Below are 19,758 nucleotides of genomic sequence, written 5' to 3' on the forward strand. Positions count from 1 at the left end.
TCCATTTCCTCATGAACAGTTGCCTCGTCTGGGTTTGTTACATCTTCCACTGAAGGAAAATCCGCAGCTTCCAGTTCAGCAGGAATGACTTCTACAGGTTCTGAACTGGCTCCAACTGAAGGAACATCAAGTAGGTCTTCAGGAAAGTTTTGAATTTCCATTTCAGGAATGATTTGTGGATCCAAGTTTTCTGTTTCATTGAGTGTTGGTGTCTTTGGGTGCTAATCTGTTCGTATGACAGATGTTTCATCACAGATGTTACCCTCTTCATCCTCCCTTTCTGGTGAGTCATACACACTCAAACAACTTTCTCTTTCAAAGTGATGACCCTCATTTTGTATCAATGCTTCTGGAACTGAACTCGCATCGACACAGAATGGGTGAGAGTTCGCAGGTCTATTCATGTGTTCGCCTGTGACAGGTACTCGGTTGCGTTTTGGTACTTGATACACTTTGACAAACCTCCTGTCAAGGACATCTGGTATAGTGTACCAGCTGTCATCATTGTCGGTGTCTGAAGAAAATGGTTCCTCATCCTGTTGGATGGCATTTTGCTGTCATGTTCTGGGTTTCTTGGAACTACTTTTGGTCTTTTCTTCCTCTTTTTCAGTTTCAGGAAGAAATCCACAAGGTAGTAGAAGGTCTCGGTGTAATGTCCGGTTTGCTCCTTCCCCCCTTTCAGGTTTCACAGAGTAAACCGGTAAGTCTCCCATCCGTCTGTTAACTACATAAACTGTAGGCTCCCAACGATCTGCCAATTTATGTTTGTTCCGAAGCCGGAGATTACGAACCAGAACTCTATCTCCAACATCCAGTGTAGATTCTCTGACAGTTTTATCAAATCGCTTCTTGTTTTTCTCTGCAACCTTGTGAGAGTTTTCTTTCGCAACTTGATAGCTTTCTTCAAGGTTAGATTTAAGGTTACTCACATATTGAGAGTGTGAGCGGGACTCTTTGTCTTTTACTGGCAATCCAAAAGCTATGTCTATGGGTAGTCTTGGCTGTCTCCCAAACATTAGCTCATATGGGGAAAAACCAGTGACGTCATTTCTGGTACAGTTGTAAGCATGAGTGAGAGGTTTGACATGTTCTCTCCACTGTGCTTTCTCTTTGTCCTTCAGAGTACCCAACATGCTGAGTAGTGTTCGATTGTAGCGTTCAACAGGGTTTCCCCTGGGATGGTAAGGACTTGTTCTCACCTTCCGTATGCCTGCTAATGCACATAGCTCTTTAATGGTATGAGACTCAAAGTCTCGACCCTGATCGCTATGTAGGCGTTCAGGAAAACTATAATGGACCAGGAAGTGTTCCCACAAGGTTTTGGCAACGGTGCTGGCTTTCTGGTCTCTGGTAGGAATAGCGACAGCATATTTGGTAAAGTGATCTGTAATGACAAGTATATCTTTTGTATTTCGACTGTCTGGTTCTAATGATAGAAAATCCATACAGACCAACTCCATTGGTCTGGTGGTCTGGATGTTCACTAATGGAGCAGCCTTTTCCGGCTGGGTCTTCCTTCGAAAACATCGCTCACATGTTTTCACTTTTCTCTCAACATCAGCAGCCATCTTCGGCCAGTAGAATCGTGATCGGGTAAGTTCCAGGGTACGTTCGATCCCTAAATGTCCCATGTTGTCATGGAGATTTTTGAAAACTGTAGTTCTTAGAACTTCGGGAAGTACAAGCTGAAATCGTGTTTCTCTCTCAGATTCACGTGTCCGATACAAAAGGCCTGATTTCATTTGAAACCTTTTCCACTCCCTGAGAATCAGACGCATTTCAGGGAATTCTGCTGTGTAATTTGCAGGTAAGATGTTGCTGCATTCCATCAAGCTTAGGACCTTACTGATGACAGGGTCTTCTCTTTGAAGTTTTGTAAGATCAGACTCACTGTATTTTGGCACTGTAAAGATTCCCTCATTTGACTCATTCTCATCAAAGATAGCAATAATTTCTTCAGCATTAATGGCAAGTGATTCTACATAGCCAAAGGAGGTGGAGTGCTCCTGACTGAGTCCAACAGTGTGCCTTTGGCAAGTAGCTTTAACAATGTCTGGGGTCAAGGGCTCAAATTCTTTCTTAGATGCCAACATCTGGGAGGTGAACCTGTCAATCCTTTGGCTTTCCTCTTCTGAAATGGCATCATTTTCCAGCGCACCATGGGGTCGTCTAGACAGACCATCCGCATCCATATTCTGCTTACCAGCCCGATATTTGATATCAAAGGTGAATGTGGATAGTGCAGCTAGCCAACGGTAGCTTGCAGCATCAAGCTTGGCTGTGGTAAGTAGGTAAGTCAACGGATTGTTGTCTGTAACAACAGTAAAAGAGTTGCCATACAGATAGTCGTGAAACTTTACTGTGACTGCCCACTTAAGGGCTAAGAACTCGAGCTTGTGCGCTGGATACCTCGCCTCACTGCGAGAGAGTCCTCTACTAGCATAAGCAATCGCACGCATTTCTCCGTTCTGCTCTTGATACAAGGCAGCTCCCAATCCTGTTGTGCTGGCATCGGTGTGGAGCACATAAGGACGTTTTGGGTCTGCATAGCCAAGGACAGGAGACGATGTTAGTTTGTGTACTATGTCCTCAAAGGCCTGCTGACACTCTTCATTCCAGCGATCACCAAAGGATTCTTTCGGGTTGAGGTATTTACCATCACCAAAGCTGACTTTGACCCCTTTTCGTCGAGGTGGGTAACCTGTAGTGAGGTCGGTTAAGGGTTTGACTATCTTTGAATAATTTTCAACGAACCTTCGGTAATAACCGGTAAATCCAAGGAAGATTGGAGTTCTTTCAAGTTCTGCGTTCTCGGCCAGGTTTTTAAGGCTTCAGCCTTTTCAGGATCAGTTTTAACTCCATCGCTGGAAACAATATGCCCCAGATAACAGACGGAATTCTGGAAGAACTTACATTTATCAGGGGAAAGCTTCAAACCATACTCCCTGAGACGGTTGAGTACATGAGTGAGCCTTCTCTCATGCTCTTCCAATGTGTCTGAAAAGACGATTATGTCATCCAGGAAAACCAGAACTTCCTTAAGGTTGATGTCACTCATGCACTTCTCCATTAGCCGTTGGAACGTGCTTGGAGCATTGGTGATCCCTTGGGGCATCCGGTTAAACTCCCAGAAACCAAACGGACACACAAAGGCAGTGTTTTGCTTGTCACTTTCGCTCATCTCGATCTGATAATATCCAGCCTTCAAGTCCATTACTGAGAACCACTTGGAACCTGTGAGAGCAGAAAATGACTCCTCAAGGTTTGGCAATGCGTATGCGTCTTTGATCATCTGCAGGTTCAGTTTCCTATAGTCAATACATAAACGTATATCACCATTTTTCTTTCTTACCACAACTATTGGTGATGAAAATGGGGATTCAGATTCTCGGATTACACCTGCATCAAGGAGAGTTTTGAGATGTTTTTTTACTGCCTCATAATCATGTGGATGAATTGGGCGGGCTCTCTGTTTGAATGTTGTCTCATCGTTCAGTTTGATGTGGTGTTGAACTTTGTTTGTATGGCCAAAATCAAGATCGTGCTGAGCGAAGACATCAGAGAATGTGCTCAGCTTCTGAGTGACTGTTTCTTTCCACTCCTCAGGAAGAGAAGGGCCAAAGGAAAATGCCTCTTTTGAGATGTTCTCTTGTGTCTGATGACTAGAGCTGTCAACATGAGTCTTCTGATCATCTTTCTCAACTGATTGCTGACCCTCCAGGACAGAATCTACAACTGTTAATTCTGCAATAACACAGTTGGTGAGTAGAATTATGTCATGTTTAGTGTCATTTCTCAAGAGAACAGGTAACTTCTTTGCTCCATGCTTTGGTAAAGACATTAAAGCACATTCCACAAAAATGCCACCTGGCAAGGTTGATTTGGAGGGTTTTTCTACCAGTGCGTACTTTTCTGTGCTGATTGAATTGACACACATGTGACCTTCAAGAAGAACTTTTTGCTTTGCAGGAAGGACTACTTGCTTTCCTCCCTTGAGTTTCACAAAACCAAGTTCTCCACTTGTTGTATGGATTCTCCTGAGTCGCAGTGTGTGAAGAACCTGTTGGTAGCCATAGCAAGGTGAGGTAAGTGAATGATCTGTGCAATACCTTTCATACAGTGGGTCCAAAATGTTGGTGCCAATTAGCAATGGAACACCTTGGTTTGACCGCCTATCAAGGACAACTAAAGCCAAGGTTGACATTTCAGGCTCTGATTCAAGAAAGGCTTTAGGGAACTTCAAGTTGATTTCTACATAGCCCAAGTAAGGAACTTGTTGTCCATTAGCTCCCTCTACCTCAAGTACGTCACTTATTGGTTTGACGGGATGCTCAGATAAATGAGCTTGATAAAAGGACTTGGTTATGGTGGTGACCTGTGATCCTGTGTCTAGTAAACAACTATAGTCCACCCCACCCACATTAACTTCGCCTGTACATTTGCTTCCTACTAGACGTTTTGGCAATTTACTGTTCTTTGTGACTCCGTGGTTGTGAATCACTATTTTTCCTGTAGATGGGGAACATGTTGTTTTCTTGGCTTCCATTTGCCCCTCAACAGAAGCCTGTTCTAGTTTAAAGGAGTTGTGGCAGGACGGTTTTGGCTGTCCCAGGCACGCTGCTTCTCTCGAAGTACTGTTTTCTTGGTTTCTACAAGTGTGGGATTTGGCGAGTTACTGCACACGGATAGTATGTGGCCATCCTCACCACATTTGAAGCAATACCATGGCCTCGGCCTCAACCTTGTAGTAACTTGCTGCATTTGATTTTCTGCTTGTTTGTCTTTATCATTGCATTTCTCTTTTGCACTCACCATTTTTTTCTTCACAGGCTTCTCTGAACTGCATGCCCTGAGTGTCGCCATCTGAACCTGAAGTTCTGCAATTTGCTTCTTTAAGTCTTTGGTTATGTCTAAGAATACGTCATCAGTTTCATTCGACACGCTTTCAACATCATCCATCCAGGGCAAGTTTACAGCTTGCATGTTCGAGATGGCTTTAGACTTTGTGAAGCCAAAATGTTGTTTCATTCTACTGGCTTTGTTAGCCTGTCTTCCTCAGTACGCAGTATGAGAAGAATCTCTGCAAATGGGGGTGGATTACTCTTGCGCTGTTCAAGCTGAAGACTAGTGATCAGTGTGCTGTCCCAACACCCACGGCAGAACTGCTTGAGAAGCTGCTTGTCAGAATCGTTTGCAGTGATACCTCCTCTGCTGACCACGTGACTCAATGCTGTATGCAGGCGCTGCAAATAATCCGATGCTTTCTCTCCAGAATTCTGATTGTTGTTCAAGAATTTAGCGAAAAGCTCGTCTCCATCCTCTACAGTTGCATAGGCAGAATCAAGTAAATTCAAGTACTCTTTTGGTGAGGCATGTGGGCCTAAACATTTTACTATGTTTGCAGCTGGAGCTGAAAGGCTTTCCATGATTTTCCACACCATCTGGGAGTTAGAGATTGATGGATAGTTCAAGTAAAATTGCACATTGCTGCGCCATGTGTCATAGTCGACCTCGAAGTTGGGATGTGGAATTCTCCCAGAGAATGGTTTCAGTCTGTAAGGAGAATGGACTTGTGATGCAGCTTCACTCTTGACAATGTGCTCAACTACAACACGCTGCACTTCAGGCGTGCTGAGTTGATCTGAAGGTAAGTGAAAAGAGCTGATTCTACTTCCTCTCAGAGGGGAAAAACCTCTGCCCTTTGCTCCATTAAGGGGCTCAGAAGGGGCTTGATTTGCCTCAATGTGAATAGCGTCAGAGCTATGCTCCGAGAGGTTGATATCAGTTTTTGCAATGTGTGGCTCATGATCTCCATGTTCATTGTTCTCAAGTGGAGTTTCGTGTGCAACAGATTCACTGATCCTGGCCAACTCATCACGTAGGATATCTTCAAACTGTCTGCCGCTCAGCTTAGCTAAGTTTTTCAAACCAGAGAGATAGGTATCTGTTGCAGTGGCACCTGCATCACTTGTGTAAACACTGGAAAGACTCTGAATGAAGTGAGAGACTTGAGAATTGGCAGAACATGATCTTCTGTAAGGTAAGAAGTTTTCTTCTAGTGCTTTCACAGCAGCACCAGACATATATTCTACAATTACCTGGGTTACAGGATCTGTGGTTGGTACTTCAATTACTCTAGAGAAAGACCCATACTGCTTGAGAAAAATAAAAACCTCCTCATCTACGTCAGTGTTGGTAAAGCCACTGACTAACACAGAATTTAAGATTTTCACATTTTCTTTCACAATAATATCCATTTTTGTGGTGCAAACACTGTAAATCCTCTTCTCACTGAAGGAATGCAATACAAATTATCACTGAAATCTCACATACAAATTATGTCACACTTCAGTCACTCAAGGTGTCCCTTTAACTATGTCTAAAACCCATCCTGGCTAACTCGCCACTTTGTGTAACCAGGGTGTCAGGTGTGTGTAAACTGGACCAGTATTCCAGGTTCTTAAAGGATGGGTAATAAATGAAGTCGAACACCAGAGTGAATGAAGTGAATACTGAGATTTTATAAAGATAAAATTATATATATTGGCACAGGAATAAACAACATTCTTCCAAATAATTCCAACTGTTTTAAAGCGCTTGACACTTGGGTGCACCCCAAATAAAAATAAAAATAAAACCCAAAAGAAAATTGTCCTTTGTTCAGTTCCTGTAAGTTCTTCTCAAAATCCTACCACTGGTAGCGGAAAGATGAGGTGTTCAGGTTATCAATGGTAGCTCGCCATCCCCCTCGTCAGGGAGAAAATCCAGAGTCCACAATCCAGAATCCAGAAAATCCGGAATCTCTTTATCCAAGGGTATCATAAAAACCCAGCCGAGGAAAACAAAATAGCAATCAAAACTCCCACTTTCCAAAGCAGCTCCAACCTCCAACAACAGCCCCAGAGCTTGGTCCACCGCCGTCCCGGGAAAACTATTAATTTGCCTGTTTTGTGCATATAATGCTCACACGTGTCTCTGTTCTTCCAGCTTGACGCTGCTCCCTCACACACACGTCTTCAACGTGCTCTCACTAACCTGAGTGAGGAGGCGGGACTTGGTGGATTTTTGTCCAACAGCAATCAATGAGCTTAGTTCTTAAAAGTTGACCATTGAACTAAAATATACTATAAAATAACTAGATAAATAATAAATAATTATTAACAAACAAAATACAAGAACCTTGTAACCTTGGTTTATCCAGTGGGTTACATAACCATTAATTACATTTTTCTCAGTAAACTGCTGAGATAATTCATTCAATGCTCAGAAATCAAATGCACAACCGCCTTAAGTATTAGAGATTGAGCAGATGATCTACACAACATAAAACTTAAATCAAAAATAAATCTTGTTTTCTCTGTTTTGGCATGCACTGAAAAGAATGATTTGACACAAAATAATTTTTAAGATGGCCTAAGGAAGAATTTATTTTCAAAGTAAGAATAAAACAGCATTCTGATAATCCACAATGATTTATATTTGTTTTCCTGACAAATGGTTAAAATCATACTTTTTCCATCCAATATGTTGGAGCAAACTGGAGCAACAAAGTGTAAGTGTGCAAATCAAACAGGCTGCTTCACCAATATCTAGCCTGCTTGGGATTACCCTTGCTTGGTCTGTTTTATTGCATATGTATGTACTGTAAGATACAATGGCATTACTGTCTCAGAGCAGCATCCGGGTCTCTAATCTAAACTGTCCATATGACATATGATAGGTGTCACATGTCCTCTTGACTGTTTGTCTCTGATATTTGTCTTGTCTAGTTGCTGAAAGATGAAACACACCCCTGTTAGCTTTCCACTGTACACACAGAGTACTACTGACAATGAAGACATCACATGAGTCTAGATAGAAGTATCCCAATACAGAGATGTGACTGCAGATTACCCACTTCATTCCTGATTGAGAGAGACAGAGTGTTTTCTGTTTGTTCACCCCTACACTGCTTCTTAATGTGCACAGACTATCAATCTCTCACTATTACACTCAGATCAGCTGTTGAGGCAGAAGACATCTTAGGACGAACACATCTACAATCTCCCCTACACTCACTCTGCTACAAATTCACTAACACTGGAGCAGGCATGAGACCATTTTCCATCACAAATGTTAATCAAACACATAATAACACACACTACATAGTGCATGAAAAGTCATAACATGAATTCTAACGTATTCTGTCAGATGCTCTCCAATGCATCTGGAGATCACATTGAGCTCCTGACAGATAACACAAATCATTACTCCATTCTACCAGCCGTGATAGTCGACACAAACAGCGTGTTTACTACAAAGCACCTATACTACAACGGTTATGGGTAAAATCCCACTGGGGCCACTCTGCCTAACGACGTTTCCATGGCACTTGATAGGTCCAACAAATTGCATTTGTATGGATTATGAATCTACTCAGAAAGCTTTTTAAAACAAATATTTAAAGTAAAAGGCATGTCACTCATGTTGTTAGGCTATCTTTTTATTACAAAAATACCATTATAAGTTTCATATCCTCCTCAAGCAAAGTTATTTTCCAGCTGTTTTTGACCCATCTGCATCTAAGATTGGAACAAGATATAAACAAATTATACTGCATCCACCACAAACTAACTCAAAATGTACTGTTTTGCAAAATTAACACAATTCTGACATGATTAAGAAACATTACATTTCAACTTTAGAAATGGTACGGTAGGGCTTTTGGATTGAATTATATTGAACAGGGTTTAGTTATTAGTTTTCAAACAGAAAAGCAAAAGAAAGAATAATACCGCTCCCTTCACTGGCTTCCAGTAACTGCTAGAATCCACTTTAAGACACTGGTACTAGCATACCATGCTGCGAATGGATCGGACCCTTCTTACATCCAGGACATGGTTAAACCGTACACCCCAGCATGTGCACTCCGCTCTGCATCAGCCAAACGGCTCGCTGCACCCGCACTGCGAGGGGGACCCAAGTTCCCATCAGCAAAAACATGTGGGTTTGCTATCCTGGCTCCAAAATGGTGGAATGAGCTCCCCATTGACATCAGGACAGCAGATAGCTTGCACATCTTCCGGCGCAGACTGAAAACTCATCTCTTTCAACTCCACTTCGAGCAATACAATTACTAACAAAGCACTTATATACTAACAAAGGACTGGCTTATCTAAAGCTAGTTGAAATGTTTTGGCTCTATGAAACCTGATGTACTTATATGATTTTGTTTTCTTCAAGGTTGTGTCTTCTTGGTCGAATGTACTTATTGTAAGTCGCTTTGGATAAAAGTGTCAGCTAAATGCAATGTAATAAATCACCACTGGTATAGTTGAACACTTTTTGGCCCAATTCCAAATCACACCCAACCCACTCCCACACCGTGATGGAGTGAACTCCGTGGCTGAGTGACACTCGCAGCTCAACGAGGCTCCCTCCTGTCAGATGGAGGGAGTAAATACAGCGGCAAGCTTTGGGACAAACTCTCCTCTCTCCGCCAGAAACAGGAAATGCCGTAACTGTATGTAACAACGGTTATCATGAGGTTGTTAACATCGCAATTTATCAGTGAATGTTTGCAGGAACTACTTGTAAACAGCGTGTTTCCTGACGGACACACACAGCGTTGAGTCCCGTCATGTAGGGGAGCAGGTGAAGTCAGCACCGATGCAAACTCGCTGTTTGAGGGCTTGATAGCCCACTCCCCCTCCACACTTGTTGGTTTGGAACAGCACTTAATGTGGCGGACCCTCCGTGCGAACGCGCAAACGGAGGGGTAGTGTGTAGGGCTAGGGTGTAGGGGGTGGATTGGAATTGGGTCTTTGTCTTGACCTTCGGCAAGGCAACAAGCAACCAGGATACACAGAAAAAGTTGCCCTTCTGAGGCAACATCGATTCAAGATCATAGACAGATTGACAGAGTAAAACATTCTGCTGGTAGCAGGTTTGGTCAATCGGATTACCGTGAATTTGATTACACTCTGCCCTATCAGACAGAATCCAGTTAGCTCAAGGGTTCATGTATGAGCATACTGTGCTGCACTCGTCAGTCATACACAGAGACATACCATAAACCTGCTACTGTTGACAATGCATAAAAGCAGTCTTTAAATCGATGAAAGCCCTTAGCAATGAAACTGTGTTTTTATCACACCAAGAAGACTTCTGTTGTCCGAGCAAACAGCACATATGGCAGTGAAATCAATGTTACTACTGCCTGCATCTGTTTTTACATTTGCATTAAATAGCAGGGTGGGACAGAGAGAGCAGTGTAAGCAGCTAAGTCAACATGTACTTACCTTGACAAGGATGGAGATCCTGTGTAATATCTCTGAATTCACAAAACGCCTCAATCGCAGCCAAATGTAGCGAGCCAACTTGTGGGCTACGTGTTACTACACAAAACCTGGCAAGCTATTTCAGTAAAAAGAGCCGAGTAGAGGCGAGAGTGGAAAAGCTGAATGGTGAGAGCAACCGCCAATCACAACAGAAATTCCCTATTTGCTTGTATAAATTGATCACAATTTGAGCTCCACGCTGCTAACTGATGGTGGAGAGTTTTTTTTTTTTTAAACCAGACGCAGAATGTAATAAGTGCAGAGTATTTGTATATTAGTATACCAGCTCGGCAGTGGCCTTGGAGGTGAACTGGCACCTCTCCAGCTACCAGCTCACTCCATCTTTTTTGTTTTGGTCCGATCGGGACGTGAACCGGCGACCCTTTGGTTTGAAGTCCAAGTCCCTACAGACTGAGCCACTGCCACAGTCTAGAATAGAATAGTGTCAGACTGCAGGTCAGAGGAATAGGGTTGTTAGAAGATTGCACATTTTAATATTCCACGTTGTGTAGTGGGGCATTCAAAAGCAAAAGCAATTGCTTTGTCTTGCTTCTACGACTCCTGTAAGACACGGTGGCCTTCCTTTAACTTCATACAGAAATCTTTTAATGAGAGGACTTTACGTTTTTATTGTAAACTATCCAAGGAGAGACTTGTTCACAATGAAGAGGTCTCTGCATGACAGTTTTCTTTCCAAATGGCTCATGGTGAAGATAAGAACTGTTAGGACCCATTACATTTCTGTAGAAAATAAACTTTTGAGATGCTTTTGGGAGCAGGAAACAACTTGAGTTATAAAGATGCTTCAGTGGAGCTCGAAGTTGGCTAATGGTAGATTATATCAGTGTACGTGGCAGGTCTCAGGCTGGAGCCACACGAGGACGATAACGCAAACGGACCGCAATCGTTATCAAAAAGGTCTTCCGTCGACACGCAACAGGCACCAGAAACGTGTCCGTTCACACGAGACCGCTGGAGACACTGTAGTACATATGCCAGGCCTGTAAGTGGCGCTGTAGTCCTGCCACAAAAGCAGCGAAGAAGACTTCCATGTTTGCCATGGTTGCCCTTCTGTTTATTCTCCGCTGTGGACGCTCTGGCTCTTTTTCTCCCTCCCCGAGGCAAGCGTTTGCTCCTGCTGTAATTCTCTCCGGTTAGTCCACCAGCAGATGAAAAACACCCACCTCTCCGCCTCTTCCAAGGGACGAGGGGACCGTGCAGCAGAGTTTCAGTTAGATTTTTTTTCGCCGGTCAACATGCCGTTAAAGTTTAAATCTTCCGGACAAAATTAGAAAAGTGCCGGTCAGAGGTCTTCTTTGTTATTTATTGAGCTTTAAAACAAATGAATAACGACTCTATATAATCATAAAAAACGGAGCCTCTCTTTTCCTCCCCCTCTTCTGACAGCCCAGCAGCTGATCTCTGAGCAGGAGAGGTGGGGAGAGGCGGGGCTATTGCTTCAACGTTATCAGGAAATGATCGTACTGTAGAGGCGTAAACACGGAGCCGTTTGCCCCCCCAGAGCGTTTCGTTTGACGATCTACCCACCTATGGACCCGTTATCGTTATCGTTTTCTGCATTTCCATGTCGGCCTCGTGTGGCCGAACAGTCTATCTCAGGGGTCACCAACCTTTTTTAGGATGAGGGCTACTTTCTAAAAATAAAACAAGTCGGGGGCTACTTTTACTCCTCTTTTTTTTTTTTTTTTGCAGTGTATATATTTAGCACATTTTAACATTATTATATGCTGTAGGAGCAAACACAATAGTGGTGGCTTAAAGCCCACCTCTGCTCCGCGCCGTCCTTTAGATGAGCCTGGTCAGATTGATAAAAGAGGGAGTTCAACACACCGGCATAAAAGTTATAACAATAATCTGATTTTAATGGTAAAAAACACCAATACAAGTTTACAGAGTACTCCGGACTCCCAGTTCTACTGCTGTGCGATACAGGTATCGGGACCAGCCAGTCAGAAACAGGGGGCATTTTGCATGACTACACAACAGTATATATGGATATATTTTTGAGGTGGACAGCCACTTCTTATCTTCCACCGGACCCAACTCCTTTAATTTCCCAGGGAAGGTTTCACACAAACTATTCTTTTAAAACAATCAAACATTGTACACAGATATATTGGTGCTTGGGATTATTCCCAGCAAGGACCTTGAAAAAAGAACATGTGTGTGTATTAGTGAGGGAAAGTGTATGTGTGTGTGTGCATGCTGATAAGCAGAGGCGTATGTGTGTGTGTGTGTTGCTGATATCTGGGTTAAGGAGTTTATGTGTGTGTGCTGCATGGAGACAGGAGGTGTATGTGTGTGTCAGGGTCTCTGGGTCATGGAGTGTAAGTAAGAAGGTTTAGATATATAGGATTACTTTAAACAGTCCCAAATAATACATGTTCACTTCAATACAGTTCAAGATAATACCTGTTTACTTTAATACAGTTTAAAACAATATCTGGGTGCTTTAATGCTTACCTTTAACCTTTGTGTGCTGTTTGGGTCTGTGGGACCCGTTTTCAGTGTTTACTAAAAGAAAATGTATGCAATTTAATTATTTTAACCTGCTTTATTTGGGGGTGGGCCTCACATCCACTAGGGGGGTCCTCACCTCCTCTAGGCGGGTCCGGGGGCATGCAGCCCCGGGAAGATTTTTTAAATGTTGAAGTGAAATGCATCAATCTGGAGCATTTTGAGCACAACATGAATTTATGGATACAGCTCTCAACACTCAGATGAAAGGGAGCTGTATACTTTTCAATAATCCAAACATCTTTATCACAACCAAAAACAAATAATTTAAACTTGTTTATTCTTATCTTGTGTTACCTAGTTAGCATTCTTTCTTTTTATTTATGCATATTTTACTAATCACTCCCCTTTTAAACTGTTTTTTGTACCGTCCTATAGTACACATTGGAATGATTTCTTACTTTATCTATATTAAATAGATAAAGGGACACACACACACACACGCACGCACGCACGCACGCACGCACGCACACGCTGCTCCTCCGTGGCGATGACGGCTTGCGTTAAAAAATAATAATAAACATATTTGTAAAGTGGGGGGACACAAACGGGATTTCGAAAAGTGTTGGGGACATGTCCCCCTTGGAGATTACGCCATGCGTGTGTGTGTGTGTGCGTCAAGTGGAATAAATATATATGCAAGTTACAACACACACAGTAATCTCTGGCCCTCGTGTGTTGTATAGGCTGGCATGATAGGCTGTTCAATGGGGCTGATGTGTAGAAGCTTTTCTTCCCGACTACAACGCTGGTCCCGCAAATCAAGCAAGAACGTGATTGGTCGATATTCATTGTGGGGGTGGGGGGAGGAGGGGTTTTAGATAGATAGAGTTGTAGTAAGTATATAGAGTTCGCTATGATTTAGGTTTTGTTTATGCATGGCGTCGATTCTTTAAATTACATTTCCTTTTTTGTTTTGTGTATTTTATACATTTTGGATTTTCTTGGCGAGCTATTTTTAGAACGTGCCCAGCGGGCGCCTCACGTTGCCCCTGCGGGCGACTGATTGCCCGGGCACCGTGTTGGCTACCCCTGGTCTATCTGATAGTGAACTGTAGCAGATACAACCGTTATCGTCCTCGTGTGGCTGGGGCTTCAGATGCAAGGTGTCAAACTAGAGCAAACAACAAGTGAGCACCGGGGGATATCACACACAATCCACAAACTCACACAATGGATTATGAGAAAATTGCAGGTACATAAGTAGTGATCAGTGACCAATGACCATACTATTAAATGGATTCCAGCTCAGTACCACCCTCCATAATCCTCTTCTTAAAATCAAAGTGGAAAATCATTGGTCATAACAACTGATTTGTAATGTTGATATACCAATTATTTCAATTAAAATAGTCTTAAATGACCCTATTGGGTGTTATATATCTTCAAAGGTCACATCTGATTCTCCAGAAAATGCAAATAAAAATATCTACTTTTACTCTTCTGTCAATTATGTCTAACATTTGATGAATACTTTTTGAAACTTTAGCACTGCACTCTTTTCTTTTTTGATTACACACTGATATAAAATATTTGACAGCTACGAAAAAACATTTTTGGTGGCCAGATGGCTGATGGAAGGTTTGTTTTGTATTGTATTTTGTACTGTTGAAGGGAAGAATGTATTTCTCCAAGCCAAATGACTCTCTCCTACCCTCTACTTTGCCTTTTATAGTGGAGATCACCCTGCTCACTCATGGGTTACATAATTGACTCGAGCCTGGGATATTGGAACCTGGCTGTCTTTCAGTCACACACACTGACTTCAGTGCCCAGCTGGGCTCGATCAGAACCCATGTCCACATGTGAGCACTTGCCACAAAATATCAAACATACAGCATGGACGTCAATAAGACTCTCCCTGTGTTAGAATGCAGCAGTAGGATCTCCCTCACTTTCAAACACTGGACCTTTGTTGGGTCAGTTTGCAGAGTCACTCCTACAGATCCACAGATGAAGATATAAATGAGATCATAAAAACACACCCATACTGGGACACACATGCTCAAAGAGTTCTATATATAGTCATCCAAGTACACCCTCTGCCAAATTGAGTTACACAAAGAATTTAACACATGGCCTAATGGACCGAGTAGCCACCTAATAAATGATGCCCTGAAGCCTCTGCCAAATGTGGACGTGTGTGTGTATTTCTCTTGTGACCCGGGGGCCAATGACTACCATCGCTGGGGGAATACTGAGGCCCCTTGGAGGGAACACGAGAGAAGGAGGTGAGAGAGGGGTAAGGGCTGTCCCCGGGTTATCAGCATCTTAATCAGAAGTATTTAGAGCACTGCGTGTTTAACTGTGTGTGCACGCATGTGTGATTGTGTGTCTGTTTAAAAAGGCACTTAGTGAGGGAGTTCCCTGAATGTAATGAGGTAGAGGCACTTAACCCGGGAACTTATATTTGCAAGTATAATGGATGCAAAAAGAAATCAAGTTATTTGGAAAGATGGGAACAGAACAAACTTACCTTTCTAGGAAGATAATTAACTGTATAATTTCTGCAAAACTATGGGGACTTTAGAGTGGACTATTAGAGTGAGCGTTTAAGCTGCTTTGTAAGTGGAATAGGAGACTTAAATATAACTAGAAATCCTCAGTCTATGCTCAGTGATGAATATGTGAAACTGAAGCCAGCAAATGGAACATGGAAAAGACTATTTTTCATGAGGAGCTTGTGAGGAGACGGTATCCGTGTCTGGTTAATAATAGAAACATCCCACCGGAACAGTGGTATTAGAAAGACTCAAAAGTCTAGCAAGTGTTGGACATACCATGGGTACAATATTTTGAGTGATGTGGATGTGACACATTTCCTTTCTTTAACTTATTATGTCAAAAGCCCTTGCTCAGGAAGTAACATTCTTTTCCGAACACAAAATTAGGTTCTTTGCAGAAATTATTTCTTGATAGAGTAGTTTACATATTCATTCACTGTATCTTTGACGGTCATGTTATATTCATGGAGGTATGAGAGGACACAGCAAGTATCTAACCCAAGGCTTAGTCTAAATCTCGGCATACATAGATTGATGTTCCACTTGGAGGTGAGGAATGTAGGAGCAGGGCAACCTGTGAAAGCCTGTTAATTTAGGCATGAACGTTAGGTAACTGGCCTTTGCAGTGCGAAGCCTGGTTAAATAAAGGCTACAAACAGAGTGAAAATACAAAATTATCCCCAAATGACTGTTACATCACAGACCCTGTGCTGCACTGTCCTGTGTGTGACCGTCTACTTCAGACCAGATTAGGAGGTTGAAGGTTTGGTTTGCCCAGCTACATATACCCTGCTGAGGGCTCTATGGGGCCAGGTCTTTACCCAAACATGGTCAGAAATACTGCAGATACACATAAAACATATTCCGGTTGACCTATGCGAGGTGAGAAGCCTCTACGTTTCATTTGCAAAAGATTAAATTCTCCTCAGATGAACTTCAATGCACTTAGAGTTCACGGTCTGCTCTGGCTACTGCACAATTGCACCACAGGGTAAGACACTGTACCTAAAGGGGATTAACATGTTCCAAATGAATGAATACTCAATAATACAAACAAACTCCATTATGGAAGTCTGAAATTCTAGCCAAAGATGCAGCCGTTTCGCACATTCTCCTTAAAGTTGCAATCCCAGAGGGGGACACGGGGGAACCCAGAAAAGACAGAACAACTCAAAATGAGTAATACCAATATGATGGAGTGTTTGAGAGAAGGGGAAGTGGGCAGGGTGAGGACAGTGGAGGGAGGAGGGGTTGCTGAATTTGCAAATTATTGCCCAAATAAGTACCTATTCAATAAGAATGTATGCCCTGCTGAGCTACTGATAAGGCAGCCAGAAGAAAGGAGCTGTGGAAATAGAACATGTCCATATAGAGAGGGGAGCTTTGGAGAGAGGGAGCAGGAAGGAGCAGGAAGGGGGCAGGAGGTTAAATGCTTCCCCAGAATGTGTGCTTTCCACTGGTGAAGAGTCTCCGAGTGGATCCCCGCTGACTGACACAGCCTGAGGGCCCACTGTGAGCCTGATTAAGCGTAGGCAGCTGAACTATTAGCCAAGAAATTACCGCTCTTAAAAATCAGTTCCACTCTTAAGGGCCATGTTTACCAATGTTTGAAAACACTAATGATGCGACACTGGAACATTTTCATAATTCTGCTCAGCGTTCCCAGGCAGAGAGTTTTTAGACTACAGGACTGATGGGTGAAAAAGGAGGGAAGACAGTAAGAGGAAAACCTGTCTGACTAACAACCCCACAGATGTTGCTCTTCTCTGACACCACTGGTCTCCATAGCAACCCGGCTGGCCAGTAATAGCCTCAGGCTCGCCTGGCTGCAGCGGTGTCATAAACACACACAGACCATACACACAAACTGGAGAGTTTCAGCCACTGAACGGGATCCCAGTGTGTATTTATAGACACAAACACAGGGACCACCCCTTAGGCCTAACCAGAGAACATACATATCTAAACAGAGACTTTCTACTCCCATCATTAAAAACCCGACCCACAAACACACAGCCACACAAAACAGACCCACCAAGTCCCTGCATTCGAGTAAACAAGCCCTGTAATTGGTGATAACAGATAGCTGGGCCTTCAACATTAGAGCTGGCTTGTGTTTAGGCTTCCTGGGTACGTGCAAAAAGCACTTGCTGAATTGTCCGCTTAATATTAGGAGGTATAATCCTTTGACCATGGTCACAAATTATGGAGGTCAAAGCTTGGCAATAAACTGGATTCTGAGTGGCACGTGAATACAGAAGATGACTTCATGTAATCAATGCTAGTCTGTTCCCGCATTCAGATTCTGCACAACACAGTTGTCATTCAGAAATAGCAAAAGGAGACATCCTGTTTGAGTAAGCATACATAAATATAAAGGTGATTATTACCCCAAAGATCGGACATATCACCGTTAAAACTTGAATTATGCTTGGGAAACCTACCACAGTTGGTTGCAGTCGACTCCAACCCATTCATAATCAGTATACTCATCAGCTGTATGTATGCCTATCATGTGCTATAAACCCTGCCGACTTGGCACAATGCCTCTCCGTGTACATTACCAGTGAATGATGCTCTGTTTTGTAAAGGCGACCGCTATTGTGCAGCTCAAGGCAGGCCAGAGGTGCTGATTATGTAAAGGATGAAAAAACACTGAAAGCCTCTAAACTGTATATATATGTGGGAGGTAAGTGTGAACAGTGAACTTACCAGGTGACAGACACAGCGACAGAAAATTGAAGGGGAGGGGAAACACCGGAGGACAGCACTGGACCACTCTAAAGAAACAAGAGATAAATAGAAGGAAAAGAGGAGACGTTGTTATTTAAGCATCATCTTGTACTTGCACTTACAGTTATATTACAGATGCTTGTGATGCCTTCAGGGGAGACACCACCGACACAAAACAACCCTGTTAAAACATACGCATGCACAACACACACTGTGGTGTAATCATTCGCCCTCCCTGGTGGGCTTCATTCTACTTCGCTTGTTCAGATTTGTAATCAGTCCTCTGGCTTCTGCTTAATAAACCTGTAATGGGAAACTGCTTCCCTCAAGAAAAGGCTGCTTTCGTCAGATATGAGCTGGGAAATTAGAATGAACTGACACCACCTCCACATCTGCTCTGCTGTGGCTGGTGAGTGGTAGGTATGTCACTGAGCAGGAGGATGGTTTACTAAAAGCTTTAAATGTAAAGTACAGATGGGTAATAGGGATGAAAGAAAGACAGAGAGAAGGAGTGAAAAATGAACACAGCTATAGATGGAAAAGAGGATAATCCTCCACTTGGAAAGCCATCTTTTATCCGTACAGTATGTCCGCACTAGGGACAAGACAAATTCCTGAACATTTCCTGTACTTAGACTCTGCCGGTGTCCTTCGTCACCTCTTCATCACAGCTCCATCTTGCTCTGCCCAGAGGAGGACAGGAACTGTGGCGCATGGTAATGGTTTCTTTACACAGTCACTTTGCAAGATACACTTAGCCAGATAAGCGAAGACACGGCAGGATAGCTTTCAAGTGCGGTAAAGTTGCTGTTCTGCAGATTGTACTAACATCCGGGATTATTAATGTTGATTTTTGTAAACTTAGTAAAACTAAATGTGTCCTGTGAGTGACCCCTTTGCTCCGTTTTGCAGAGGGCTTATCATCCAGTATGTCTTTTCTATAACATTTTGGTAAAGGAGGAAACCTTTATCATTCAAGATGGCATTTAATGTTGTCATAATTACCAAATGACTGTATGTTGTTATCCTGGAAACAATCACATAATCACTTCATTCTTTTGTTATGATTTACACAAGCCCTCTGCTTATTACTTTCTGAGTAGCCATTTCCTGGAGGATGGGACTTTCCTATTAGAACCATCTCTGTTACTATCTGGATCACATGTAAACCCATAATAAAGAAGATCTCAAGGCTGTCCTTTACATAATGTGCACCAAGGACATACCATGCTAAACAAACATGTATTATTGAGGCTAGGTACTGAAAGGACATACTGACAAAACAAAGATGTTCTTTTTTAGATTGCCCATAATAGCAAAGTTCGTAATAGTATACTGTATACTGCTTTAGTTACCTTATGGCATTATATCTTTTAACGGTCAACACAAAGCAACCATTTTCATCTCTGAGAGACAGCTTTGGTCCAATGGGCACATATTATTTTTGAAGGGTTCAATAGATTTGTGTTATCAACTAACAATGGTGTAAATTGAACAAAACATGCCGCTCAGCCCCTTTGAATAGAAGACACCTGACTAGGGCTGCTCAATTAATCGTATTTTAATCGCAATTACGATTTTGGCTTGCAACGATTATGAAAACAACATAATCGAAATAAAACGATTATTTATTTATGTATTTCAAAAAATAAAAAAAATGTATT

At 42.5% G+C, this 19,758-nt stretch overlaps 1 protein-coding gene across 3 annotated transcripts in view; it reads right to left on the reverse strand.

Moving 5' to 3' along the window:
* The window catches only part of LOC117554205 (1-phosphatidylinositol 4,5-bisphosphate phosphodiesterase beta-4-like), an 87,164-nt gene that overhangs the window by 51,562 nt on the left and 15,844 nt on the right, over window positions 1–19,758 (reverse strand). For all 3 annotated transcript variants that reach the window (XM_034228508.1, XM_034228507.1, XM_034228506.1), the window contains one exon: window positions 18,074–18,141. The gene's annotated coding sequence lies outside the window, so the exon portion shown is untranslated. The remainder of the gene's footprint in view (window positions 1–18,073; window positions 18,142–19,758) is intronic.

Source organism: Gymnodraco acuticeps, unplaced genomic scaffold (genome assembly GCF_902827175.1).
Source record: "Gymnodraco acuticeps unplaced genomic scaffold, fGymAcu1.1, whole genome shotgun sequence".
NCBI lineage: Eukaryota > Metazoa > Chordata > Actinopteri > Perciformes > Bathydraconidae > Gymnodraco > Gymnodraco acuticeps.